This window comes from Passer montanus, unplaced genomic scaffold (genome assembly GCF_014805655.1).
Source record: "Passer montanus isolate IOZ18808 unplaced genomic scaffold, ASM1480565v1 scaffold16, whole genome shotgun sequence".
NCBI lineage: Eukaryota > Metazoa > Chordata > Aves > Passeriformes > Passeridae > Passer > Passer montanus.
In genome coordinates this window covers 9761399-9788954 of record NW_024363160.1, presented here as the reverse complement: position 1 = coordinate 9788954, position 27556 = coordinate 9761399, and the positions used below count along the sequence as shown (strand labels likewise).

At 41.1% G+C, this 27556-nt stretch overlaps 1 protein-coding gene across 5 annotated transcripts in view; it reads left to right on the top strand.

Annotated features, from left to right (window-relative positions):
- Positions 1-27556, top strand: part of FAM110B (family with sequence similarity 110 member B) — a 113842-nt gene that overhangs the window by 74890 nt on the left and 11396 nt on the right. For 3 of the 5 annotated variants that reach the window (XM_039703061.1, XM_039703060.1, XM_039703063.1), the window contains one exon: positions 19935-20001. The exons of 1 other annotated variant lie outside the window; for it this stretch is intronic. The gene's annotated coding sequence lies outside the window, so the exon portion shown is untranslated. Of the gene's footprint in view, positions 1-7455; positions 7514-19934; positions 20002-27556 lie in introns of those variants that run through there. One more of the 5 variants, XM_039703062.1, reaches the window with a different exon arrangement.

Below are 27556 nucleotides of genomic sequence, written 5' to 3'. Positions count from 1 at the left end.
AAGGTTTGATTCTCACGCCACTGAAGTTGGATCCCTGTTGATGTTGGTTGGCATTGCATCAAACTCTGTTTCTCCTGTGTGGACACCTCATCTAGGCAGTCAGGTGTGGATGCTTTATACCTTGGGGGATACTGTCAACAAAATTTGAAGTATTTCAAGAAAGAAAAGAACAAATGTGTGAAATAAAATTGAGGGCGAAATAAAATTGAAGAAAGAATTGAAGAAACTGTCAATATAGGTGATGTAACAATAATCAGGAATTAACAGAGAATAACGTAAAAGTACTTGTTTTGTAGATGCATATATCCAGAGAATGGTCTGCCACAGAAACTGGGAAAAAGTTCTACCACCTGTGGTTTCTAGTTCTAAGTCTTACAAGCCATTAGCTAAGAGATGGTAGAGAATAATCTTCAGTTGGCAGGATTGGAGAAAAGATCAGTCCCTTTTCCTAACGTCTATAATTCCTAATTGCTTATTAGTCTTTTAGATGTGTGAAAGTTATAAGAACAATGCCTGTTTCTGATTCTCCTGCAAATATCCCAGCAGTGAAAAAAAAAATTGTACCCTGTGAATGAACTTTGCTGTTTCTCTAAAAACGTGTTAACTAAATTAGGCAATATGAACTTTACTTATTATGACAGATCTGCTTTGTGTTGTCATAATATAGAGATGATACTGACTTTTCATCCCTTTATAATTTCATTCTCAGCTCTTTCATGTAACCTATCTCCATCTACATAAAGTGTGGGGGTTTCTTTCCCCCAAGTTGGATCTATTCTGGCACATCTCCTTGTTCCATTCTGTAAAACTGAAAATCAAATAATAGTTTAGGTTGGAAAGGAACATACAGTGTCACCAAGTTCAACCATTAACCCAGCACTGCCAAGGCCACCATTAAATCATGTCCCTAAGCACCACATCTCCTCATGTTTTACATAAATCCACTCAACCCTTTCCGTGGACAGCCTGTTCCAGTGCTTTCCATGAATTTTTTTTCCTAGTATCCAATCTCAACCTTCCATGGCACAACTTGAGGCCATTTGCTCTTGTCCTATTGCTTGTTACCTGGGAGAAGAGACTGACCCCACCTCACTACAAGATCCTGTCAGGTGGTTGTAGAGAAGGATAAGGTCTTCCCTGAGTCTCTTTTTCTCCAGAATGAACAGCCCTACCTCCCTCAGCTGTTCCTCATAATACTTGTGTTTCACACCCTTCACCAGCTTCTTTGCCCTTCTCTGGACACACTCCAACGTCTCGGAGTCTTTCTTGTAGTGAAGGGCCCTAAAATTGGACACAGGATTCAAGATTCAGCCTCACTAGTGCCAAGGGCAGGAGATACTGTTCTAGTCTTGCTGGCCACACTATTTCACCTTAAAACATCAGCAAACATGGGTAAAACATCAGTAAATGCATTTATCCAAAACTCATTAAAACAATGTTCTTCTTCCTATTATAGCCTGTCCAGATTGGTTTTCCCCTTTAGGAGTCTTTTACAGTGGCCAGTGACAAGCTTGGCTGCTTTATTTGCTGGTGAGTATTCAGTAGGTGTTGCTTCTCTGGTTGATCCCTCTGTTAATCTTTGTCTAAGCCTATGGCCACTGGGCAAAGTTCCTTCCAGGTTACCTTCCTTTGGACTGCCCATGCTGCTTGTGCTTGAGGATGTCCACAGGGGCGTGTTGCAGTTTTGAACCAGTATGATAAGAGTTAGGGGCAAGCTAAAATATCTCATATTGCTGTCCATTAAGCTTTTCCCCTTTGGATTCAGGTGTAGTTAAACACCACAGTTGTGCAGGAACCATTCTTCTGCATAAACAATTGTTGTGTTGTGCAAAGTGTATAGTTTTGGTTTGTTTTTTAAGAACTACAGGAGAATAAACACGAATGTTGAGTCCAACAAGTGGAAAGCAGTGTGAGTAGGTGTTGTTACAAAGGTGCAGTTGCAGCTTGCCCTGCCTCCTGCTCCAACCCTCCAGCGAACAGCAGAGCCCCAAGGGAAGAGAATTGGGGTTTTCTCCCTTTCACCTTCACTACCATGGGACCTGGCTACATTTCCCACCTTCCTACAGCAAGCAGCTACATCCTCAAGGAGTTCTACTCTCTTGAATATGGCAGGGTTGGCTCACTTGCAGTGAGGTGGGTACTCTGCTGGTTTGACAGTCCCAGCGCCCGAGGTGCCACATTTATCATCTGGCCTCGGCGCCGGCTCCCCCCGGCATTTGTCAGTGCTGAGTCGAGGTGCCGGCGTGGCAGCCAGCAGCCTCCAGCAGAGATAATTCTTATCATGTGTGCTGCTGGCTCAGCTCCGCTTTGCCTCGCATGGTGACAATTTCTGCCTGCCATCGGTCCCCCCTTTGGATCCCAGTTGTGCAGGCGGCAAACATGGCCAAAGGATGTGTGTCCTTGCAATTCTAGTGTTTGCACCTTCAGTCTCCATCAGCAAACTTTGGGGAAGTGAACTCTTCTTCCCAGTCACTTTCCCCCTTTCCTGGCATATTTAGCATTCAATATCTCCTGTGCTGACCTTGTTCTTTAAATTGCATTGGGACTTGTCTTGTTTGAGACGCAGGTCAGCAGGAGAACAGTCAAGTGTGGAAAAACACACTGTCGCTGTTCACTGGGGTCAGAGCAGCACAAGTGACCTAAATTTGAAATGCTCCATACTCTGTGGCTGATCCAGCATCCTCAGGCTGCAGCCTGCCTGTCTGCTGCAGTTGCAGACCAAGAAGTGATTTTTGTTCAGGAGCAAGATTTCCACCAATTTAATCTGCTGAAATTTGAAGTTTGGAAATCTGGGGCAAAAGGGAGAGGAAAAGAGAAAGCAAGAGAAAAAAAATGCAGAAAAAGACAAGTTGTAATTGAGAAGCTTGAGTGAAACACAACATTTTGGTCATACAGTGGGGTGTGTTTTGGCAGTTCAATTTGTTAATTTTCTAGAACAGGCATGAAATCGCTATATTTATCTATATAGGAATTAATAATAGCTTACAAAAGCAACACATTAGCTTTTTTTGGGTGGGAGGAGAAACCAAGAGCTGCCTGAAGGCGGAACATTTCTAATTCCCTTTTTTAATTTCTTTTTGTTTAAATTGTTTTGAGAGAGAGCTCCTTTCTCATTGTGTGCACTGCTGTTGCCCACACTGGTGCTGGAGGACAGCATGTGTGCAGCCTGCATAAATTGATTCGGAGGGTGGCTGACCGTGCTTGGTGCTTCCTTCAGGTCACGGCTGCCACGGTTTGCCACGCTCTTTTATGCGTGCATGAGCACGGGCAAACACATCCAAGATGTGGGAGTGCGAGTTTGAGGAGTGCTTGGCATCAGCCCCCGCACATGCCGGCTGCGATGCCTGCTCGCAGAAAAACACAGAACAGAAAAAGCCAGGGAGGTTTTCCTCTGAGGTGAAGCTTGTAGGAGCATGCCTGGCATTGCTTTTGCTGTTAAAAGCAGATGCATTTTTAGTGGCTTTGAGGCCACTAAATGCTCCTGACTTCTTTCCTGACCTCCAGTGATGGCACCAGTATCACAGGAAGGGAATCCTGTCGTTCCTTCTTGGACAAGGGAAAAACCCTGGGTCAGTGGTGATGACCCAGGAGTACTTTCTACAATTAATGTGAAAAATGTGGGGGTTTTTGGTATGGATTTTGAACACAACAGGAGAGAGGGTTTGGGGTGGATCCCCTCCCAGCCCTTTTTTTCCTTAATTATGAGAAGTTTCTGAGTGATTGTGCGGGTTGAACCATCCAGAGGAAAACAACAGCATTCCTGCAGGGGCTTGCAAGAATTTATACTGGGTTTCTGCTGACACCTATTTTTATATCAGAGATGGCAAAAACATACTGACATATCTAGTCTATCTGCTTGTGAATATATTTCATTTCCATATGCATCCAGCTTTGCAGTGTGTTTGATAAGCTGGGTTACTTGTTTTAGCTCATCTGTGCTTCTCAATTCCCCTGGAGCAAATCCAGAAAATATCTTGAAAGAGAAGGTTTTGTGGGGGGGGAGAAGGAGATTTAATTTGCATCATGAGGAAAATATGAAGAGTTTTCACAAGATGTGATGACTACATTTGATATCCTGTAGTTTTTGTTAGTCTAGAAGTGATTTTTTTTTCTCCTCCCTCTGAATCTGAGTGATCTGGGGGGATGGTGATCATCTATTCTTCTTCTTCTTCTTCAGTATTTTGATCTAGGCTGCCCAGGGCAGTGGTGGGATCACCATTCCTGGTAGTGTAGTGTGGAGATGTGGCATGTGGAGATATGGCTTAGTGATAAAGATGGTGGTGCTGGGTTGGAGGTTGGCTCAATGATCTTAGAGGCCTTTTCTAACCTTAATGATTCTATAATCCTAATTATTGCTTCAGGTTTCAAGCTTTCTCCTGCAGCACTGGTATTAATGGTGACAGTTGACATTTCAGTTACTTGTTTTCTGCTGCTGATGGATGGAAGTATATACCTGAATTCAAGTGTGGGGAAAAAAGCAGTTTTATTTATTAGTAGGGTAATGTAAAAAAATTCATGATCTGATATAGAAGTTTTCACTATCGGCATAATAGGTATTTATCTTTTCAGTGCATGAATGGCATCACATGAAAAAGGTGTAACATTGATAGAATGTGGTGCTTCACTGTGAAAATGCAGCACTTTCAGATTTATTTAGCTATTTTGTGTGGTTTTTACTCCAAGTTATTGTGCTTTTATGTATTTCAAGAGAAATGCACATATGTATTCATGTAGGTCTTACATATTTACTGACATAAATTTCTTAAGAAAGAGCAGTAGTTCACTTTGTGAACTGTGGAAATTAGGTAAATGTTCATACTTATTAAATTTTATTTTTCGCTACTGAGAAGAAAGCAAAGAAGATTTACCCAAAGAATGTGCCCAAAAATCAGAATACTCTGTGTTTGTGCTGAAGTCCTGGAGCAATTAAAAGAAACAAAGAGAATCTAAGAAGAAGGAATATGCAATTCTTTATTTTAAATACTGCCCAAATTGGTGGTTTTGACAGATATTTCTTGTTGACTGTTGCCTCCCATACATTTTACAGGTAAAGCTTAAAAATCTGATTTTTTGATCTACCTACTCATTCTTGTTTTATCTTATCCTTTTGCTTTTATCCATGTATTTTAATCCAGAACTCATAATGACATTCAAGCTTTCAAAACAGTTCACAAAATCAGCAATTTAATGCATGGTTTGTCACTTTTACTTTCGTAACAGCTGTAAGATAAATAAAATAATGAGATATTTACAACACAAGGTCAGGCAGTTTTTGTGATAGCAGCTTTTCATATAAGATTACAGCTAAAAAAGAGGGGAAGTGCTGAGTTACATAATTCACTAAAGTTTGACACTTAGAATTTGTGTTATAACAGCACTTCATAGGCTATAGATGGGGCTGTTTCAAGTTCTGTTGTAAATCTGACTTTACAAGGCTTTAATGTTCTGTAGGCTAATAAAAATCACTCTAGGATTGAATGTGTGAAATAAAAAAAGTGGTGTTTTTAATGTTTTTTAATGCTCAGGGTATTTTGTCATCTTTGATTGTTTTTTGCCAAGATTGCATTGCTCTTGGATTTTTGAATAAATCTTAAAGCTTACCTTCATGTCTGAGGGAGGAGAGGCAAGAAAGAAAAGGAAAAAAATAAAAAGGCATCCCAAAAATAGAAGTCTTGCATTTGCACAGTAAAGTTTAAGGTATCAATGTGAGCTTTTGGCACTGGAGAAAAGGGCATAAATATTGAGCATGAAATATAGTGTAATAATAAGTGATAGCATTTTCACATTGTTGGAGTATAAGCCTTTCAGGACAGAGGATAAGCTGTAAGCCCCAAAAGTCAGCTTTTCTGGAAGACTACCCCTGTGCACTGCACATCTCTCCTTGTTTGAAACGTCTGGGGTGCTAAGAAGGAGAGGAAATTGTCTGACCTGAAATTTTGAGGGTTTATGTAGCTTTTGCATGGTATTGTTTGAAGGATTCACCTGCTCGGCAAATACTATGAAAATGCCAACAGTTAGGAAGCGTGATTACAAATATCCATCTCGATTCCACATAAGCAGCAGTGCTCACAGGAGGAGTTAGCCCTCAGCCAGACGTGCTGCACTTTGCCATTTAGGCAGTCTTGGTGCAAGGCAGTGCAGGGCTGCCATAACAACCTGCCCCAGAAACCTCGCTCCCTTCCTGTAGTGGTAGTGATGTGAGAACAGTGAAAACTTTAGGTCAGGAATACTGTGTTAACATTTCCCTCAATCCCCGTGGTACTTTGTCATTTATGCCAGTTGTATTCAGTACTGGAGTTGTTGTTTCTGGCTGCCTCGTCTAATCTGGGAGGAGAGGACTGTCACATGCAAGGGTGACACCAGCCCAACCATGACCTGCAAGGCTTTCAATGGCCTCATCTGGGGGAAGGAAATCCATGCAGGACCCATAAACCTAAGACCAGGAGGAGCCTGGGAGCAAACTACAAATTTCTCACATCCCTACTCCTTTCCCTGTGTCTGTGGGGTTCAAGTCATTGGTTTCCTCCATTGGTATGGTAAGCTTTCTTCAGTGTTTGGTGACAGTAGCATGCTACCCCTATTCACCACATTGTGGTCTCTCAAGTATCTCTGGCATTGCTGTTCCAGCTGTTTCCAGCGGTTCCAGTGGTTTCCATTCATAGGGCATATATTTTGTTGCTGTTGGGTGAAGGAGAGAGAACTGGGGAAGCTGTTGACTCTGCCCACCACATAAAACTGTGCTGCGGGGAGCCCCAGGAGTCACAAAACCTGTGGCATACAGTGTATGCTTTGGGCAAGGGCACACTGTTGTTTTGTCTGTAATTCAGCCACTGGGAGGTACCCCGTGGGCTGGGCTGTGCTCTTTTGGGCTGGCAGAGATAACCAGGCTTGCATTGCACAGGTGCACAAGAGACCTGCCAGGGATAAAAGGGGAAATCAGTGTAGGATAAAAGCAGCTCCAAAAGATAGTGTGTCCTGTCACCTTGGTCTCTGGCAAGGTGGCCAGCTGCCAGCTCCTCCCAGACAGCTTCAATGTGGGCTTAAATTAAGTTTAAGACTGCTGGCTGTTTATCTAATACTGTTCATTGTTCTGCACAGGCAATTGCAGAAATTAAGTGGGTGCAAAAAAGATTGTTTCTTCAGATTTTTATGTATTGCCTTCATTTTGCATATGTAAGAAGCTATGGTCCACAGCTTTCCTCACAGTTAGGCAAGAAAGTAGCTTTTCTTTACATTAGACACTGTTGCTTTGTGATAGAGAGGGAGAGATGGAAAATTTTGGGGAGTTGTGAGGTAAAAAAACAAAGGCTTTTCTGTGGTATCATTTTTCTTATAGCTAGATTTTCACTTGAACACTTTTGTGTGCTGTATTCTTTATTCATGTTTTCTGACTTGGGCTTAAAACTTCCAGGCAGCTGGGGACTTCCTTTCCCTAGTTCTTGTCCACAAGGAATTATGCAACAGGAAGAAGGAGAAATTCCTGCAAAAAGTAAGGCAAGAACAGGAGCTTCAGGTGAGCACATCAGAACTCTTCTTGCAGAAAGAGAATTAAGGATCTTTCATGGTATGAATGCTTTATTTGCCTCAATTTGCATCCTTTGAATTCATACCGTACAGAAGTCATGCTCTATCATGACAGTTGTTCAAGTGCCCAATATTTTGAGCACACACAATAGCAAAACCATTTTGAAATGACGATACTTGGTTGGAGTATATCTGGTTGTGTGTTAGAACTGTTAGACATGGGAGGCTTTGTTTTAGGAAGTGTAAAATAATGTGCCTGCAGGCAGCTGTGCAGCTTTGGTGTGAGGAGGACTGTGCTGGATGGTTTCAGAGGTGTAAAACAAAAAAAAAGTGCACTCATTTTATCCCTTGGTGCCTTCTGTAGTTTCGTTTCAAAGTACGGAATCTCTTATTTCGTGCAGTTTCTATTCCTAGTGAGGGTTTAGTTAAGGGACAGAATCACAGACAAGTCTGAGCACAGATCAGTTGTTTGCTTTGCTTTTATGTGCTTTGGTGTCAGCAGTGCGTGATGAATTGGCAGCACAGCCTGTGACAGGAGTGAATGTCTGGGCCTTAGACTGTCCCTGTGCTCCACCTTGAAATCCTCTGGGTATCTCCTGCTCTGAATGGGGTTGAACATAACATGGGGGGTGTGTTCTTACAGATGGTGAGAAAGCATCTGAGCAGTTATTCTTCTTGAGAGGTGCTGATTTGAAGGGAAAGGAGGGAGGCAGAAGCTGCTCTGTGTTGGCATCGTGGTGCAAGTGGCTGCTTGTGGGTACCACCTCTGCTGGTGTTTTGGAGGTCCCGGGACAGATAAAGACAGGTTTAGGCGTGCACATTTTTTAATTACATAACCCTTTGGGGGTGGCTTTGTGTACTCACCTACTACCAGATCAGAAAATGGGAGCAGTCTTACTAAGCCTTTCGCCACATGTTTGTTGAGGTTGTGGAAGCACACAGCGAGGGTTCTTTTGCATTATGTAGAAAGTGAGTTCTTCCTTGGAGATCTGCTTATTTTTACTTTCAAGTGTGTGTAGATTTAACTGAAGAACATGTATTCACACAGTTGTGCTATTTAAGTTAATGTGGGGTGACTCAGTGTGTATTCACTGCTGCGAGCCCACAGCGACTGCGACAGAACATTTTATTGTCTGAAGACAATGCTAATAATGATAGCATTAAAACAGCATTGGAATTTCACAAGACAATATTCTGTTCCCAGAACTGCCAAGGAACAAAGAGATTTGCCATTGTCAGACAGGGGAACAGGAGCTGGCCTGCAGTGCAAACAGTGCCCTCCGCTTCCGCTGGGCTGGGTGTCCTGCCCCTCTCTGCTCCTGCTTCCAGGAACCTGCTCCAGAGTCTGACACAGCTGCGAGCACCTCTGCAAAGCCAGCATTGCAGCAGTTAGCTCTGCTGAGACCTGTTGTAACCCTGCCCCTTCCCAGGATGATCTTACTCTAAGCTGCTTTCATCCAACAGGTGAGCTATCTTGGCCAGCTGAAAGGGGTGGAAAGGGCCAGCACTTCTTTGGCTGCCCCCCACCTATCACTGCTCTGGTGCTTGGTCCCAGCAGTTTGCTGAAGGAGAATTTGGGATAGGTGTAGTGTTTTGCAGTTAATACATTGTGGCTGCTATGGCATTCCCATAACTCACAAAGCAGTGATACAGAAGTGATGCTGTTTATATTGGTTGTGCATTTCTTTGGTGGAGGGATTGTGGGATGAAACCAATGTGACTGTGGTGACAAAGAGAGGGCAGCTGTACAGCTACAAAGCTGTACTTTGTATCTGAGGTGGAGGTTATAAGTGCAAATAAGTTGTTCATTATGAAATTAATAAACATTGCATGTATATTACTAATCCTTAGCACCACCTCCTATTGTGTAAAAACAATAATAGTTTCTTTATCAAAAGAGTTGTTAATAATGCTTGGATCCTGAAAGCAAAGATGCAGAGGTGGGAGCTGTATGCATTTATTCTTTCATAGCAATTATTTAAAGTAAAACATTTCTACCCTCATAAGTACTCCTTTGCAGCAGGTTCCTGGTTTGCTGGTGTAATAGTCAGATTGGATAATGACAACATAGACAATAAGATGAGAAAATGAACTGAAAAAGAGACTGTTGGCCGTGCAGAGACACTGGCTGGAAATCTCACCAACCATAAACCACATTTGTAGTATCATGGCTTCCATCCAGGGTGGACAGCATCTGCTTTGGAAAGCCAATTGGAGGCTCACTGGTGGTGAGCACAAAGTTTGCTCACTGCATTAGTTGCTAGCAGATAAGATAGCTTGAGTCCAGGCTCTGGATTCACTCTGAACATCCTTAAGATGAGAATTCACTGAGTACTTGCTTCTTTAATGACTCCCGGCAGCATTTCCTGGGAGCCCTGTGACAAAATACCAGAGGGTTGGGCTTTGATTTCAGTAGCTTCATTATGGAGTTGTGCTTATCTCTTAAAATGGATCCTTTCAAAATGTAGTTTGAGTTTGCTGGGGATAGTGAAGAAAAAGAGCTGATTTAAGGAAAATTGAATGGGGGAAGTGTCACATGTTTTGCAGTGTTGAGATTCCAGGCATCCTTGCTGTGAAAAATGAGAGTTTAATTACCCAGGTTTTGTGTGGGTTTGCTGAGTTGCTTTAGTTTGTTTGTCCTCTGTCAGTCTCTACTAATGCTATTATTTACTTTCACTAAAGAGAAAAAATTAATTCAGTGATCTCTGTTGCTCAGTGTCTGCCGGGAATACTGGTACTGAGTTGTATTACTGCAAATATTGGTATGTTCTTGCTTGTACTGTTGGCAGAAACACTGGGGGGGAGAGTCAAACAGCCTAACTCAATATTGATTACATATCTTCTACTTTCTTTTGACAAAAGTCATTGCATGGTTCTGCCTCAGTGTGGTCTTCTGTGAGCTGCAAGGAGCAGATCACATCATAGTTGAACTGGGCTAGTTCAGTCCATGTGATATGTGTCATAGAACTTTATGGAGTACTTCCATTTTCCTGGATTCCAGGCAATTTCCCTGCCTAACACGTGTTTTGGGGCATCAGAACATCTTTGATTAGACAGTTTCTAAATAGCAGCATTTGTTACACCTGTCACTTGATTTTTGTCCCAGTAGATCATGTGTGTCCCTGTGTATCCCTGCATATCTGTATCACCAATACAGGGAATTTGGGGCATGTTTTCAGCATGGCAGCCAGGCTTGCACAGACTGGCACAGCCCATCAGCCCTCTGTTTAGCCTCTACTCACAGTTAAACACTGGAATTAGCAGCTTTTTATCCTTCTCACCCCCTTTCCTGAACTGATTCCTTAATGCTGTACACAAAGCAGTCCTGCACAGCACTGCCATTAAGTCGCTGCCTAGCTGAATAAATTACAGGTGCCTGCTGCTAAAAAGGAAGATGATGCTTTTCTTTCTCTACGTGGTTCTTGTTCTCTTCCTCATGTTTTCTTGATTTTCTCAAGTCATCCTGTTTTGTTTGCTGTTGGCAAGTAAATCACTGAGAGATGCAGAAAGCAAAAGAGCAGAGGAAATGCCCGGTGCATACTGAGAAGCAAATATTCCAGTCTTTCAAGCATGGATAAATGGAAAGAGGTGGATATAGATGGTGATGAATTTAAACATGTACTTGTTTATTACTCTGTCTTCCATGTCTGGATCTCTGGCTGTTGAGGAGAGGGTGAGACAAAGAAACACTTGATTTTTGGCATCCCTAAAATGAAGTGGCAAGATGAGATCAGAGAATTGTATAGGTTGGAGAGGACTTGCAGAGGTCGCCTAGTCCATCCTGCTGACCAGCCTGAATCCCATCTGATCAGGTTGCTCAAGGCCATGCACAGGACACTTTCCAGTATCTCCAAGGATAAAAGTCCAGCAGACTCTCTGGATTTCTGTATCAGTGCTTCACTTCCCTGAAAATAAAAAGTTTTCTCCCCCATATAAGGCTGTAATATCCCATGCTGCAGCTCTGGTTGATGCTTCCCTTCCTCCCTGTGTCCCCTCCCATCAGGCAGTAGCAGGCGGTGGGTAGGTCTCCCTGTAGCCCTCTCTTCTCATGATTGAGCAAACACAGAGCACTCACCTTCTCCTCCTGTGTTCCAGCTCCTCAATTGGCTCTGGAATGGAGCCTGTGCTACTCCTGACATCATGTCTACAGGAAAAACTCTTTTCTATGCTGCATCCCATGAGTACCCTGAGACTGGTTTCTCTTTTCATGTCACCTGACCTTAATTTTTTTCCCTTTTCAAACTTTTTGCATGACATCTCCAAAACAGTAGCATTTTCAAGCTATAACTTTCATCATCGTATGGTATGATGTCACCATACTCTTATGTGTGATAGTAGAAAAGAAAAAAAGCAACTGTTAAGTCTTAACTCAGTTGCTTTTATCTCTCGTCGTGTTAATTTTTGCAACTATACCCATCCAGCAAGACTTGATCCTGACTTCTTTTCTTGAAGAACTTAAAATGTGTTGTCCAGTGTGAAATTAAATATTCTGCAGTCAAATGCAAACATCCAACCCAAAAAGGTAGGTGCTACTCCAGGTCCAGTATCTATGTGTAAGTCATATTAAGTTAGCAAATGAAGTGGAAAAATGGCTCATAAATAGTTTATTCTGCTGCTTCCCTGTTTTTTTATATTAGGTTGCCCCTGGTATTTCAAGAGTTTCTATCCAGGTATTGTATACTCTCACAGCAAATCCAAACACAGTTTAGCAGGGCAAAGAACATTGGGAGACTGGCTCGGTGCCCAGAGCCTGCTTTTAACCTCTGCAAAGGCCCTTGTCTTTCTCAGCAGCACTGAGTGTGGTGTAGATATCCAACATTTCCTAGCTACAGGAGAAAAAAGAAAATTTCAAGATAGAATTTCTGAATCTTAGTGAATTGGGTGTAACAAATACTGGCCTAAAGAAGATCAGATTGTAAAGATCCTAAGAAGCAGGATCAGACATGTTTTAACACCCAGGTTAATGAGCAGAGAGCTATGGCACTTGATGAATTCTCACATAATTTTTAAAGGTATCTACTATCTCCCAGCTGAAAATTCACACAGTTATTCTGTATATATGTTCTAAAAACACTGTGACCATTAAATATTGTCTAATATATGTATAAATTCTGCATGGCTAATGTAGACTTTGGACGATTAATTTCTTCTTACAAGTATATTTGAGAATTCCTCTAGAGTAATCCACCAACTCATCAAGGAACTATTGCGTATAAGTTAAAGCAAATAGTATGTCAAGAGATTGACAACTTGATTTTATGTTGTTATTTCTCAGTGACTGAAGAAATTGGATCTGTCTCTCCATCCCTAAAATAAAGTAATCCCAACAACTTCACAAGTGCTTCAATCCCAAATCGAAGCACTTGTGAAGAGCTGTTGCTCATAGCATGATGCTCCTCTTGGAACTTCAAATAATGTGCATCCCTTTACAAGGTGCATGAATAAAATATTAGACAGGTAGAGTTTGTGACCTAGTTAAAAGTTATGTGCATGATCTCTTCTCCTTGGTTGAACCGAGGAATCATCTGGAGTGGGGGATATCTTTACGTACAACAAACCTCATCTGAGGTTTTGGTTTTCTTCCTTTTAGTGAAAGGGTCAGTTATGAATATGTGCACTTTTGATTTAGGGCTGAGCTTAAAATAGCTAGACATCTGAAAACTTAATATGCACAGTGAAATTTAATTAGGCAACTGCATAAAATCAAAGGGATTCTTTTGTAGACAGGAAGCAAGAATCCCCTTTTGGTACTTCCAGCACATATGAGCTAAGTCCTGTTTTCATCTCCTCCTCTTCAGCAAGAGGTGTTAATAATAGATGTGTATGATCTGCTGCCAAGGGTGATGGGCCAGGGATGTGAGGAGGAATGGACTATATTCCTTCCACTTGCATGGTGCCTTCGTCAAGTAGCTAAAGTGCACAAAGTCTAATATTTCAAAAGGCAGTCTTCATCTTTGTATGTTCCAATTTGATTTGCTAAATTTGGTCTCCACAAACACCAAGCACCTATTTCATGGACACTGTTTGACTTTTGGATGCTAAGTACCTCTTGAAAGTATAAACAATATTTCTGAATTTAGCCTTAACTTAGCATTTCCCTGAAAGATACAAGCCTAGCTTTTTCAGTACCTGAATTCATCTTTCTTTTTTTGGTAAAAATTACAAAAAAGTATATCTGTTTCTAAAAACTTTTTTATATCTATAATGTGGACTGACTGCTGGGAGAGATAGTAAGCTTCAAATGTGCTCCAGTTGCATCTCTCCAATTTAAGTTATTTATTTCAAAAATTGGTTTTCTTTCTTGGTAGGTTAGGCAATACCAAATAAAATGTTTGTCAACAAATCTGTTGAATGTTAACTCTCAGAATGAGAGGCTACCTGCAGTATTTGTAAATCATAATTATGTGAGACTCATTAAAAAAAAGCCAACAAAACACAGAATCACAGAATAAACTAGGTTAGAAAAGAGACCAATACAAAAAACCACCATGCAAGTGAAGAAATAGAAGATTCCATTGAGGGAAACACCAGGTACACTTTCTGAGCAAGATCACTGACACATCCAAATATGAATATTTCATATAAATCATCACACTTTTAAAATCACCTTTTGCTGGCAGTTTACCAAAACCAGCAAAATTTCCCAATGTTTCATTCAGGCAAAGGTCAGTGATGAATTGAATTTCATTCTCTTAAACATTTCCATTTCTTTTTTGTGACTGTGTCACTGCCTTGATTGTTTGAGGTTTTGTTTTGTTTTTCCCTTCTATTACTTTTTTTTTCCCCAAAAAGTGGTGAGATTAATATTTTTGCAAAGAAAGATGTTTAGGAGGTGTTTTAACTTTTTTTTTTTTTTACTCATGGAAAACATGTTGGAAGGAAGCTTTTCTGTGTCGTGCAACTTGTGGCTCCCACCTCCTGATGAATTTAATGCACTGTGTGCTCCTCAGCAGAGCATGGGCAGCATCTTGGAGCTCCCTCTCCATTCATTTACAGCCTGGCCAGTTTGGGCACAGGGCATTCCTCTCTGTGTGTCTGCACATGTTGGTGTGTGGTGTTCTAATTCAGATTTGTTGTCATCCAGGTAGTTCAAATAAAGTTTCATGTGTGGTTTTCACTTTTCCTGTTGTGGTGTTTCAATTATTTTAGTGTTCAAGGATGGGACTTCTCTGAACTTGTATGAAGGCAAAAAGGAGAGCAGCTGTAGAAAGTATATTTAGGTAATTTTTTAGCTTTTCATAAGATGCATTTAGTTGGCATGATGTTGCCTATCTGAAAATTGTTTTATAATAATTTCATCCCATTTTTTTCAGTTTCCATCAGCAAGGCAAAACAGTCTTTGCTTTAATTATTCTTCATTAAGATTCATATCTCTGAGATTAAACTGATAAGTTTTGGCAATCCTCAGGTTGTGGTTGTCTAAAGAGGAGTCAGGCTGAGGAATAAAACTCCCTGTTTTCCAGCAAGGAAAAGTAGGAAAAATCAACTATACTCCCTGAGTCCTCACTACAGTGCCTGCATGCTTACCCCAGGCACGGGGCGCACCATGCTTTTGAGTTAAGAGATGCTGAAGAAGATACATCCTTGACAATGCCTTTGAGAGTTTGTTATGAGATGTGTCCCTCTGCTGATAATATCCAGGGACAGATGTCTCTTCCATTCTTCAGATGTATCTCAAACAAGAAATCCAGATGTTAGGCTGGCCTCTTTCTCCATTTTAAAATCCTCACTGGGCTCTTGCTTACATGGCAAACACTTTGGCCATTCCTTCCTCTGGGGTTTTTCAATTTTAAATATGCAATGCCAGTCACAGGACTCTGAGTTTTGTTTCTCTCATATCATGGGTGCTTTTTATTTCAAGAATATTGAACTGGCAAGGGACCAACTAAAGGGATCCCTGGTGGAACAAGGTGGAGTTTTCTGTAGTTTTGTATGTTATGTTCATGTTTCAATGACTCTTAGTTCTAAAGGTCTCAACCTCATTGTGAAGATATTATTTAATGAGTCTTCTAAATGTGTTGTATTACTGGAGTGGCCTGGCACCACAAATGACAGGAGAGTTTCTGTTCTGCCAGTACCCAGCCTGGGTGTGGCTGTCCCCAAGTCAGTCAGTCTGTCTTGAAAAGGAGCATCACTCCTGCCTGAACAATTTGCATATCTTTTTGCTTACCAAATGGTCAAAAAATTCTAAAAAAATGGTAAAAATTATTAGAATTTATCTAGTTACAAACTTAATTGTAGATGCACAGATCTCCTTATATATTGGTTGTTAAAATTTTCCACTTGACCTTGATTTCAGCAGCAAAGAAATTTCCTGTTGAAATCAGGATAATGAGCCATTGCAGTATGCCAGCTGCCCAGCCATTGTGGACTGTTTTTCTAGGCATCCCAGGAGGATTTTTTTTGGAAAGAAATTTGAATGAGTGTGGGATTTTGTAGAGCAAAAAGCTACAGAAAAATATCAGTTCAGAGGTGAAAGTGGTAGGCTCACACCCATATAATTAAATTAGTTAATATTTTTTTGCAGTCTGAGTCTAGCCCAGAATTTCTTATCTTGGTTTGGGTGCTCCCTGTCTAGGTGAGGCTTTTTCTGCCCTTACAGAGGAGATTAAATCTTAGCTGAAGCTCAGAAGGGAAACCAGCTTTGTGTGTGCCATTCGGTGTTGTGATTTTTTTGTGATTTTGACAAGTCTGATATTAGCTGTTCTGGATCTCAGATGGTTTAGAGTATTTTTTGTTTTTTCTTTCTCTCTCTTTTCTCTCTTTTTTTTTCCTCCAAAGAGAACTGAAAAGATAAGGACAGTTGCTTTAAATATTCATGTTGAGGCCATTTCCACCAGTCTAGTAGGAGCCTGTGACCAATCAGTTCTCTGCACATATCTCAGCTACTGTGTGTTTGGCACTACATCAGCATATCTATTATTGATTTTTAAGAGAAGTACTCTGGGGGCACCTAATGTTCCTAGGAGAAAGTATTGCAGAGATCAGTCTTTCCTGTTGGAGTGAACCAAGCTGGATGGGGCTTTGAGCCATCTTGGTCTAGTGGAAGGTGTCCCTGGCCATGGTGGGGATGATGGAACCAAATGAGCTTTAAGGTCCCTTTGAACCCAAACCCTTCTCTGATTCTGTGATACAAATCTGCTTGCACAGGCCTTGTTAAGTTACTTAAAGGAAAAAAAAATACCTAAGAAAGGTTGTCAGTGAGGAAGGAATGGAATGGTGACTGCACACCATGGCAGCTGTGCCCCACTGTGCCTGCCTGCAGGAAGCAGGTCTGTCCATCACCAGGAAGAAGCACTGAGCTCTCAATGGTAAACATTTTCAAACTCTACTGTGCATCCAGCTGTACAGCAACATATACTGCTGTATTTTCATCTGAGTCATACAACTGCAGGAGAAATGAAATCCTGGGCCTCTAGGTCCAGGAAGAATGCAAGAAAGAATTAAAAAGTGCCTAAGAATCAACTATAGTGGCTGTCAGACATAAGTTGCCTTCTTGGAGGCCAAGCATTTGGTATTGGTTTATCACAAGTAGGTTGGTTCTTCTAATGCAGGGCTGGCCTGGTATTCTACTGCAAATTCCATGGAAGGAGTGGGACAAGAAGAGTCTGTTTATTTCTTGTCTATTTATAGTCTTCATATTTTCATGGAGAAAAACAAGTGCATGTAACTTGTTAGTGGCCTTTCTGGGTTCTTCTGCATTAGAACTGGGCCATTCAGGGAGGTAGCAGGAGTAACCGAAATTTGGGGACAGGGGTCTGTCATGGTGCTTGCTAAACACATAAGAATTGCACTTGCATGAGTAATTGGAACTTGAAAAATGTTCATGTGAGACCTCTTATGATAAACAGTATATTAAACTGGGAAAGGAGGATCTGGTGCTTTTAGCTATCCTGATAAGTCCTTGTTCATAAATTCTACTGAAATTTGTGCTGTATTCTTAATTTTCTCTACTTTTTCTTGCAGTTACATGTTAATGATTAAAAATACTCACTGTGGTGTATGTGGCCCTTCTCAGCTGTGTTAAGGGTGCTGTGTTGATTAAAAGATTTGTCTGAAATGTGTTGCTGAAGGGCACTATTTTGGACTGATAGAGTGCTACTGGACATCTATTACCAGAACAGTTCATCTGCTCAAACAGGGCAATTAGTACATAGTTCTGCCTTGGGCTGTTCATCCTGCATCTACCACTGCTGCCTGTCTGAGGCAGAGACATGTCCTGCTGTCCTGCTGGCAGAGACATGAGTCCTCACAGAGGGTTGTCCACACTGCTGCTTCACAGTCCCATGCATGAGAATATTGTGTGTTACACTGCAGAACTTACACAGTCTGTAACTTAGTTCAGAACTTGGTCTGCCTCCACATTACTTATAAGCTTTATCCATTGGCAGTTTTGTCAGTGCACACTGCTAAATAGCATCATTGGGGTTTTATTCCATGGCATGAGTGATGAAACCAGTCATGTGCTAAAAGTTCCACAGACCATTTACCTGTTTGAGTTTTGTATGTATATCTTCTTCAGTCATTTCTGTCCTGGGTCCAGAGCCAGGCTCAGTGAAGCCCATGTGGTGCGTGCTTTCCTGGTGGCTTCACAATTTAATGGAGACCCTTTGGGAAATCTTTGCGACCTAGAGCACTGTGTTTATTGTGGCACCAGAGGATTCTAGCAACTCACTGTACAGTAACTACTCCAGTATTAATACTTCCACTTTTTATTACTGTGACCTCTTTATAAACACTTAGAAGATAAAATAGGCTATACATTCTTAACATAGTGTACACTGGTGTTCACTAAACAACATATTTCACTATATAGTTCACACTGACATTCATATCATAAATGTGTTTGTTTGAATTACTACTATTGGAATAAACCACACGTATGTTAGTCATTATGTCTATATACTAGTATCATTTAGAAAGTAAAAGTGTATTCTTGCTGGTACAGGAAGATAAGAACTCCTTTGTGTGTGCACTTATGTGGTAACTGTGTTCTGGAGCTCTCTTACAAGCCATTATGATAGTGAGTCTTCCTCAGCTTGGCATTTCTCCCTTTCTGCTGGGTGTCACCAGCCACACAGCAGAGAGGAAAACTGCTCCTCCCCTTCCTCCATCACTGCCTTTTTTCCACATAAAAAGATGTGTAGAAAGCTGCATCCCACAGCAGAGGTGTTTTCCTCCCTAAGAAATACACTGACTTATTTTTACCTTACCTGTTGCATGCACAAATGCTTAATTACAGGAAAATTTTATCAAAGTTTCAAAAGTATGTGCTTTTCTGTCAGCCAATTTATTGTGAAGGTACTTGCAATCATTTTTAGCAGGTGACACAAAATACAAAAGTTTGGATTTTTTTTTTTCTATGTGGACTTTAATAACTGGTTTAAAGCTCCAAAAAGTAAGTAATAATTTTGTGGAGAAAAAGGAGAAGGTGTTGCAAATTAAACGAAAGATGTATTGATTGACTAGACAGGAGTAGTGTTTTCTAAATGCAATACTGCCATGGTTTTAAAAAGCATTGTCTAAAATAAATGTTTTGGAAAAGGGAAAGAGACTGAAAAAAAAAGCAAAATTTTTACATGTAGACATATAAAAATTAGAGTGGATTTTTTGTGCTTTTTTGTTGTTACCTTGGACATATCCTGTTATCCCTCCCAGCCAGGAAGGTGTGGAAGGTTATTGAGCACACAAATATTTTGCTCTTTGACCTTGACTTTGAGTATGGGAAAACAGATCATCGCTGTAGATTCTATATTTTCATGTCAAAATCAACCAGCAGCTGCCCTGAGATAACACTAACATTTACATATTGATATTTTTCCCTCAGTTACTTGTAAAGTAGCTGACGTTGATTCCATGCCCTACTAAATTTTTATCATGGAAACAGAGTTGTGGTATTTCTTTGCAGTATTTTCTCTCTTCTTTTTTTTGGAAATAGCCAAAAACACAACAAAAGGGATTGTTTATCTATAACAAGAACTTAAAAGGCACACATTTTTTTTTGTCCTTCATCAGTGAATTAAAAATTGCATTTTGACCCTGTTTGCATTTATTCATTGATCCCCAGCACAGATGCATTTAATCTCACACATCAGATACTGCGTCGTGCGCAAGCTTGTGTTCTAAGGCTTTCCTAATGACCTTCTAATTAGTTGTTATTATTACACAGCTCACAGGCTTCAGCCATGTTGATGTCATCATTTATCTCACCTTTCATGTGAAATAGTCCAAATTGCTGCTGTGGCTGTCTTGTACTTCTCCTCCCTTCTCCTGGCATGGACTGGCCTTGGTGTCCTGTTTCCATGACCTTCAATACTGACATATAACACTGAAGTGTTACTGCTATTTTGTGTTTTGGGGTTTTTAATGCCTTCTTCATATATTCTTGTTTTGTCTTTTTTTTTCTTCAGAATCCTCTGGAGCATTACATTCCCCTGTTTGGAGTGCAGACAAGAGTTTGGCATTCTGCTTTTACAGGTACCTTTTTAAATTAAAATGCACTTCTTTTTTCCCGGGGGTTGATAAAAACAGACAAATTCCAGAATGATTTTACTATGTCCTCCTCTGCTGTCTTGGGAGGTGTGTTGTGATAATGAGTTTCTCTTCCTCCACCTTTACTAGTCCATTGGGTTGGCAGATTCATTAGTTGCAAGTATATAGTTGAATGCCATTTCAGAAAGATTCAGGCTTTCTCTTCTCTTGCTGGCCTCAGTCATGCAGCCATGTATGTGCTGCAGAATCCCTTTTGGAAGTACTCCAGTAGTTCCAGGCTTTTTCTCACCCTTTATTCCCAACCTGTACTTTGGTTACAGTCACTCCATTCAGTAAATTTGTTTTAGCTTTTACAATGGAGACCTCCAGTACAAGTGAACACTTCTTGCCTTAGTCCTCCAGAGCTTTCTATTTATTTCTGTTACTTACCTGACTCCTTTTTGGAAGTATTCCAGCAGTTCCAGGCTTTTTACCATCCTTTATTCCCAGCCTGTACTTTGGTTACTGTTTTTCCATTCAGTAGATTGTGTTAGCTTTTTGTAACAGAGACCTTCAGTGCAAACAAGCACTGGTAGCCTCAGCACTTCAGAGCTTTCCCTTACTTACTTGGTTATTACTACTGCTTTCCAAATACTGAGTCACATAGAATCAAAGAATGACTGAGGTTGGAAGGGACCACAGTGGGTCATCTGGTTCAACCTCACTGCTTAAACAGCATCATCCTAAAGTACATGGCACAGAATTTTGTCCAGACAGTTCCTGAATATCTCCGGTGAGGGAGACTCTACATCCTTTCTGGGCAATCTGTTCCAGTGCTCGGTAAAGAAGTTCTGCTGGTACTTATCCTCCTATACAGGTGGAACTTTCTGTGGATCAGATTCTGCCTGTTGCCTCTTGTTCAGTTGCTTCACACCTCTAAGAAGAGCCTGGATCTTCTCTTGGCACCTTCCCTTCAGATACTGATAGACATTGATAAGGTCCCCTCTCAGTCATTTCTTCTCAAGGCTGGACAGGCACAACTCTCTCAGTCTTTCCTCATAAGAGAGATGCTCCAGTCCCTTAATCATCTTTATTGTCCTTTGCTGGACCTGCTCCAGGAGCTCCATGTCTCTCTTGTGCTGAGGAGCTCAGAACTGACACAGCAGTCCAGATGTGGCATCACCAGGACTGAGGAGAGGGGCAGGATCACCTCCCTTGATCTGCTGGCAATGTCCTTCCTAATTCAGCCCAGGACACAGCTTTGGCCTCTTGGCCACAAGGACACACTGCTGGCTCATGGACAGATGTTGTCCACCAGCACACCCTGCTCCTTCTCTGCAGAGCTGCTTTCCAGCAGGTCAATGCCCAGCCTGTGCTGGTGCATGCAGTTGTTCCTCCCCAGGTGCAGGGCCCTACATTTGCCCTTATTAAACTTCAGAAGATTCTTCTCTGTCCATCTCTCCAGACTGTCGAGGTCCCTCTGAAGGACCACACAGCCCTCTGCGGGATCGACCACTGCTCCCAGCTTGGTGTCATCAGTGAACTTGCTGAGGAGGCATCTGCCCTTTCATCCAAACCACTGATGAACAAGTTAAGCAGTACTGGGCCCAGTATAGAACTCTGGGGAACACCATTGGTGACAGGCCTCTGACTAGACGCTGTGCCCCTGATAATGACCCTTGGGATCTGCTGTTTAACCTCTTTTCAATCCACCTCACTGTCCAGGCACCAGCCCACATTTCCTGAGTTTGCTTATGAGGATTTTGTGAGAGACAGGGTCAAAAGCCTTACTGAGTACTGAAGTCAAGGTAGGCAGTATCCACTGCTCTCCCTCCAAGCATCCCAGTAGTTGTTCCATCACAGGAGGCAATCAAGTTGGTCAAGCATGATTTGCTTTTAGCGAGGTATTAAACTGATACTAGTGCGGTAATAAACTGGTACTCCTGAGCACCTTCTCATCATCCATGTGGATAGAGATGGCCTCCAGAATGGGCCACTCCATCACCTTTCCAGGGAGGAAGGTGAAGCTGGCTGGCTGGTTCCCTGTATCCCCTTTCCTGCCCATTTTGAAAGCTGGAGTGCTTTTTTCCAGTCCTCGGGCACAAGTCCATGCACAACACTCTGAGCTTGATCTCAAGGTCTGAGCAGAAGATGAGCATTATTAAAGCTTAATATCTTTATTTTTGCCACTAAAGCTCCAAAACAAAAGATGTCAGGAATAATGGAAAGAGTAACTTCATCCTTGGTGAGTACTAGTAAACCTGCTGAAACCCATGAGGACAGGAGGGGACAGGAGCTGAACATGTGGCACTTCGTAACAGCGGTTGTAAAATTCTTGAAAGATTAATAAGGTACTTCTGGTATTTCATTGTAGCAAAGAAAAAAGTCAGTAATCAATGTCTGATGTGTCATGTGTCAAATTAGCAACACACTTCACTAATACTTAGTTTTAATTCTGCTCAGTAAAAGGCATTTCATGTTCATCTGTTTCCAATCAGCATATTTGGCTCCAGAACATAAATTTGCATTGTGTGGGGTCTTAAATTAACAATTATCACTGCTGTTTTATTTCAAGACAAAATGTTAAGTCTGAGAGTACACATGGCTTATTTAAGGGTAAAAATATGTTCCCAGAATGTGAAAATCATCTCAGAAGCCATTTCTATCGGCTGAGGAATTGGGAACTTGAAATTCCAGATATGTTTCAGACATAGTATGAAATTAAGGCAGCAAAACCATTTTAGCTGTGCCATGGACTGACACCAGGAACATTCTGTGTTAATTTTTATGATCAAAAGTTAACCTACACTAATTTTACAGTCACATTTCATATTTTTACCGCCCTCATGTCGTGCTGCATGGGATTTATTTCTGCCATCTTAGAAATGGGATTCAATGTTTTGTGTTCATACAGATGCCCCAGTAGGTCTGTAGTTTTGTTGGAAATATATTGCTCATTTTGTCAACAGAAAAAATTGGATTTGTGATTTATGATGAAAGCAGCATTCGATCCTGGCTGGGGTGACACAGCCAGCCTTCCCTTCACATTAACTTTTAAAGACTGCCTTGAAACCAGTCCAGATCAGTGATGAGCTGGAACTGGGACTGAGGAACATCTTCAGTGGAGGGACTCAGTTCCCCAGCAGTGGTGGGGATGGTGTGCTGGCAGAGCAGCTGGGCCGGAGAGGTTACCTTTATGAAGCAGGCATGAGCAGATGAAAAAAGAGACACCATGTGTCCTCATTTGAGGTTTGGCACCTTGGTTTCTGTGTCCCATTATTTGTCTGCTTTAGGCATCTTAACTCTGCCATGCAGGGTTAAGTAGTTTCAGTCAACTACTTAAAAACTTCACTGATGCTCATCTCTTAATGAAGATAAAGCAGTAGTTACAAGATTGACATACCTATATCCAAATTCTGGGTTTGGGATAAATTTCTAATGTTACTTTGGGCAGCCAATATCAATTCTGTATTTAACTTCCAGTTTGGAGATTTGCTTTTGTTTACAGAAAAGGAGAAATCTGTTAGTGTGCCTGTGTATCACATATCTTAGATGAGAGTGGATATGTAGCAATCTTGGGGTGGTCTGATGCTCTCAGGGAGGGCAGGAATGGAGGAGTAGTTTAAGCAGACTTTCTAAGCAATAGTCTATGGCACCTGTGAGGACAGGATGGGGAGCATCCCTAGTTCAGGACTCCCCAGGGACAAGCCTGTTGTGTATCTGGTCATGCAATCAGCACATGAAAGGGGTCTGAAGCATTGACAAAAAGAACTGGATTTACTGAGGAGTGCAGCAAACCTCAGCACTCATTCAATTGACTGGTCAGTATTTCTGGTTCCTGGATTTACTCCACTATGCATTTTCATCCTGAAAGTGCGTGGTGCTCTGAGCCTGGTATCCCTCTGTGATATGCTCCTGCCAACCACCCCATGCCAGCTCCTTTGCCCCCAGCCTTCTAAGCTCAGCAGACAGAGTGCCCCAGGCACAGAGGCTGCAGGAGAGAAGATGTATGTCTCTCCTGCAAACCAAAAATGGTCTGGGTTAGCAGGAGCTTTGCTTCAGGAGGAGCTTCACTGAGAGCTTCACCTTTCTCCACAATGCCCTTATGCCAGCTCTGTTCCTTCTGCAGGATGTAGGAGCTGCAAGAGAGGAGATGAGGAAGAGAACTTGGGCTGTCTCTTCCTTTTCCCTATAATCCTTCTCTGTCCTTGTAATCTACTCCTACTTCCCAACTCACTCTTCAGTGCCTCCTTCTCTATTCCAAACACATTCTCCTCTCTACTCTTTGCTTGGTTAATAGCATTTCTCTTCTACCTCTTTGTGTCTTGTCATTTCTCACTTTTGTTTGTCTGTCCCTACACTCACAATTCCAGGTTTTGGGTTTCTTTGTTTGTTTGTTTTCTTGGAGTCCCTGCACTGCCTTCCTCTCTCCATTTAATTAAATGCAGTGGTCATGACTCAATACAGCTTTTGTTTTCCTTAAGATGGTGATGATTTTATGGTTTCTTAAAATCAGAGGTCAGGAAGAATTTCCAGCATCATCATCTTAACTTCACCTAACCCCTCAGATAGGCAAAAACCATTCAAAAGAATCTGGACAGTCTGATTTCTAAAATGGGGCTTTTCAAGAATATTGTTTTCGCGAAGGGTCATTAAATTAAACAGTAATACAAAGCCCCACTGTCAAATTTGCATATTAAACAAGAGTTTGGATGCTTATTGACAAGTAGCTAGCTGGATGTTCATCTCCAGTTAAATAGGTTGTGAACAGTTTCTGAAGATCTGTGGCACATATTTATACAGCAAACAAGAAGAAAATATGCTCAGTGTATTCTAACAGCAAACACCTCAACAACCGTAGCCAGTGCTGGTATAGTCTGAGGGGTTACACACACAAGTGTGTGACCATGCACAAGTGTAGCACTTGTGTTGAGTTATACAGCTGTAATCATTAATTGCAACATCATCATAACAATGACCTAAATTGTATTGTATTCCAGTGCCAAAACTGGTATGTTTAACCATCTGCTTGAAGAACTCTGTAATACATAGATACATCTTCAAGACATAATGTTATGCACGCCTTCAGTTTTCTTTCTTGACTTCTAACAACATGCATCTTTAGACGTGAATTTGGAGAAAAGGGGAATGAACTGTGCTGTGGTATGGGAAAATGTTCTCTTATCCGGAGAAAAACATAATTTTACCCTTCAAAAGTGAAAGAAATGATTCATGGAGTTGCTCTGAAGGTTGCAGTGCCCTTGAACACTGCTGTAAGTCATGTATGGTGTGTTTTTGCTGGTTTTTTTTCCCCAAATATAATTTTAAAAAGACTCAATTTGCTTTTGCATATAACTTTTATAGTGTGTTTATTTAAGAAAAAACGTAGGCAATATTTCATGTGTGTAGACTTGCAATGCTTAGAAATGGTTAACTCGGGGCAATTCATTTGTGGACATTATTTTTAAATAGCCATGCTGACCTTGCTGCAATAATATCTCATGTTACAGAAAAGGCTGTTTAATGCAAAGAGTTTTGACAAACAAGACCCCACAGCTAATCAGAAGAGCAGCTTAAAGTCCGCAGTTGTCAGAATTAGGCCACTCTATTGCATCCCCCTGGCTGAAAATTATCATTTTTCTAATGGTACTGGTTTTCCCATGCTCATTTTTAATTTTGCCTACTGTATTACCTCTTAAAGGTGGTCTTGTAAGTTTTTTATATCAGTAGCAGATGTTAATTAGTTTTATTTTAATATTTATTTCTAAAGATTAAATGCTTGTGTTCATGTATAGAATTTATTAAAAAAGAATTTTCCATATAATAACCTGTTAAAGTAAGAAAATATTTAAATATAAATAATTAGGTGGCTTTCTGGGTTCTTGCTTTTAAAATCTTGACAAGTATTATAAGAAATATTCTGTATGCTTAGACTGTTTCTTTCAAATATATTTTCACAACATGTAAGGAACTTCAGGAAGGTGCTATTAAGCTTTGTTTTGAAACTTTGAAAATAGGCATTTTCAAAAGATTAGTTTACTATGTACATCTCTAAAGGAAAGGAAATTTTAAGTATGATGTCTTTTTCCATTTATAATAGCTCTTTATGGTTTCTGATTTTTTCACTGCATAAATTGTTGGAATTGTTTTTCTTTTCTGGGCTCTATTTGTTTACTTTGGGTTTTCGTGTATTTGAACATTTCTGGAGTTTTGCAGGATGAGTAACTGCAAGGGAGTGTCTAACTGAAGCTGTTTTCATTGTGGGTTTATGGTTATTTCTCACATAAAATCTGTTCATACCTATGATACTATGTTCCTTTAATGTATTTCTCATTGTAAACAGTTTTAGAGAACTTTCATCAATAACTAAGAGTCTGAACATGGCAACTTGATATTTCAGGGCCTCAGGCCTTTTATGACAGTCGGGTAGATTTTTGCCATTCCCACATGAACAAGCTGGCAGCAGTGTTTATGTACATAAAATCAGAGATTGCTGAGCTCTTTTGAGAAATGAGAGATTGGATCAAATCCCCAGTCCCCAAACTGGGGCAAGTTTCTGACCTCCTGATGAAGAACAAAGTTGATCTTCCTATTTCAGCTGAAATGTCCTACTTGCTAGAAGTTATTTAATTGCACTGGAGCAGGGTTAGTAACCCGATTTCATTGTCAAGTACCATATGTGGTCTTTTTTTTTGCTCTTTTCTTTATTCAAAGAAAACTTGTAAGTACTTTTTTTTGTTTGTTTTAAAGTGGAAGCCTTTGCAAGAATTTCATTATCAAGTACCATATGTGGTCTTTTTTTGCTCTTTTCTTTATTTAAAGAAAACTTGTAAGTACTTTTTTTTGTTTGTTTTAAAGTGGAAGCCTTTGCAAGGAAATGCTGGAAAAGGATGTGTCTCTACATACTGAATTACAAATTTGTTAGAGTTGGAAGGCACCTGGGGATCACCTCATCCAACCCACCTGCTAAGGCAGGGTCACCTGGAGCAGGTGACACAAGAAGGTGTCCTGGTGGGTTTTGAATGTCTCCAGAGGGAGAGACTCCACACCCTCCCTGGGCAGCCTGTTCCAGTGCTCTGCCACCCTCAATGTAGGGAAGTTCTTCCTCTGTTTTTGTTTATGGCCATCGCTCCTTATCCACTGGCACCACTGGAAAGAGTCTGGCACCCTTGGCAGACACATTTGAGACATTTGTATAATACAAAGTATAGCCTGGTACTATGAGTATCTGCCCTGGAAGGCTGCTTCCAGTCTGGACTCCAGATCTAGTGGAAAAAGTGTTTTCTTTGTCATCCTCCTCAGCTCTGACTGTGTTTTGAGGTCTGGCAGGTACCTGCTGGATGAGACAGTGTGGATGAGTAAGGAGAGGAGATCCCTGGTTTTTCTGGAGTTAGGGAATTATCATTAGGTTTAGTTGCTTGTATGTCTTTTAGTAGAAATAAGAACTTCACTTATGCTAGGTGGCATGGGTGCTCAGGGCATGCCCATGGGGCCTCTTGCCTTGAACATGCCTTCTGTCCTACATGCTCATGATCATTCCAGGTTTTTCACAGCTCCCTTC